Raw genomic sequence first — 2,652 nt, forward strand, 5'->3', positions numbered from 1 at the left:
GGGGGTAGGGATAGGGAGGAAAATGGGTGGTAATTGTGCGACTAGGGCTAGGATAGCTGTATGCAGGGTATGGGGAGGATGTATGGGGCTAGGCACTGGGCTCTGGGGCTAGGGCAGACTAGATGGGTGAATAGGGATAGAATGATGGGCGATACAAATACGGAAAAATACGGAAATAATAGCAGGAATGCTAGGATTGGTATACTGGGTACTGTGGGGGTGGATTGGTAGGGGAAATGGGGTGATCTGGGGGTGTTTTGGTAACTTTGTGAGTTTTGTGATTCAGAGTGAATGAATTGCAGGGGTAGGTGTTGTTTTGATGGAATTAGCTGATAAAAGGGTAACATGTGGCCCAAAGTTGGCGACATGAAGGATGACGTTTTCGGCGGTTCTTTGGCTTTGATAAATAAGTATAAATGTATGTGATAGACATATATCGGATTTGGACAAATCCGTCCATGCATTCCCAAGATATGGCAAAAACAAGTGGAGGGATATTCAGGGTTGGGGGTCAGCTATGCAGGGTACATTATTTAGCGGTTGGATACCGTTCATTTTGGGTGGGATGAGTGTAATATCATCCATAGAGCATGTATCAGCCATCAGAACAACAATATTTGGCCATATGGGCCTATGGTACACTGAGAAAGTGAGGGGGGGAGGAGGAGCATATGGATCTGGGCCCTATCTTGGATGTATACATGGTCTATATTGTCTGGGGGATACCTGGATAAGGTAGATATACCCTTGGGTGAATTTATCATGGATCCAAACCAATCAGAATGTCCCTCTGTGGGTATAGGGACAGGGAGGGGTGATTCTGGGCCACAGTGCCACTGTATATTATTATGGGCGGAATTTTGACCGTTTTCAGCTCATGTGACTTCATGATAAATCATATAAAACATATAGAAAGATATTGAGAGACTTCTATAGCTACTAAATACACATACAAGTTGTATAGAACATGTTCTATGAGGATGAGCAGGAAAACAGGGCATATTTCGACTATATTCCAATATATATCCGCCAAAATACCGTGTAATGTTCTGGAAATTGGCGTGATCACTGATGAAACATATTGGAACATTTCTGGGTACATGGATTGGCCCAGACCAGCCTGCATACATAGCCAGAGACGAATATATTCTGTTTTTGAGTGTTTTTCTGAGGTGTCTCACCAAGTTTTGTGTATCCCAATTATTTGGGAGGCCTAAAAATTCGTCTGAGAGCTGGGATATCATCTATGGGTGGGCCCAAGTTCAGATCCAAAAGACTCTGGGTGAATAGCTATCATACTCATTTGATAGTGAAACTGGTGGTCATAGTTGTACAAGTGAGATATGCATGTTTACTTCCCAAAACACATTCCTGCCCTCACATCACTATAAAACCAATATGACAGCTAACCACCCAGAATCTTTTGGATCTGAACTTGGGCACACCCATAAATGATACCCCAGGTCTCAGACGAGTTTTTAGGCCTCCTAAATAATTGGGATACACAACACCTCAGAAAAACACCCTAAAACCGAATATATTCGTCTCTGGCTATGCATGCAGGCTGTTCTTGGGAAATACATGTACCCAGAAATGATCTAATATGTCATAATAGTACCCATACCGCTTTCCAGAGAATTCTACGGTGATTTGGAGGATATATATCGAATTATATTCGAAATATGCCCTGTTTTCCTGCTCACCCTCATAGAACATGTTCTATACAACTTATAGGTGTATTTAGCAGCCTTATAGCTTCTGTAATCTCTTCCTATATGTTTTATATGATTTACAATGAAGTAACATGAGCTAAAAACGGTCTAAATTCCGCCCATAATAATATCCAGTGGCACTGTGGCCCAGAAACACCCCTCCCTGTCTCTACACTCACAGATGGACATTCTCGTTGGTTTAGCTTCATGATAAATTCACCCAATGGTATATCTATCTTACCCAGGTATCTCCCAGAGAATATAGACCATGTATACATCCAAGATAGGGCCCAGATCCATGTGCTCCTCCTCCCCCCCTCACTTTCTCAGCATACCATAAGCCCATATGGCCAAATATTGTCTTTCGTATGGGTGATACATGCTCTATGGATGATATTACACTCATCCCACCCAAAATGAACGGTATTCAACCGCTAAATAATGTACCCTGCATAGCTGACCCCCAACCCTGAATATCCCTCCACTTGTTTTTGCCATATCTTGGGAATGCATGGACGGATTTGTCCAAATCCGATATATGTCTATCACATACATTTATACTTATTTATCAAAGCCAAAGAACCGCCGAAAACGTCATCCTTCATGTCGCCAACTTTGGGCCACATTTTACCCTTTTATCAGCTAATTCCATCAAAACAACACCTACCCCTGCAATTCATTCACTCTGAATCACAAAACTCACAAAGTTACCAAAACACCCCCAGATCACCCCATTTCCCCTACCAATCCACCCCCACAGTACCCAGTATACCAATCCTAGCATCCCTGCTATTATTTCCGTATTTTTCCGTATTTGTATCGCCCATCATTCTATCCCTATTCACCCATCTATCTGCCCTAGCCCCAGAGCCCATGCCTAGCCCCATACATCCTCCCCATACCCTGCATACAGCTATCCTAGCCCTAGTGCACAATTACC

Source organism: Stereum hirsutum (assembly GCF_000264905.1).
Source record: "Stereum hirsutum FP-91666 SS1 unplaced genomic scaffold STEHIscaffold_14, whole genome shotgun sequence".
Lineage (NCBI taxonomy): Eukaryota > Fungi > Basidiomycota > Agaricomycetes > Russulales > Stereaceae > Stereum > Stereum hirsutum.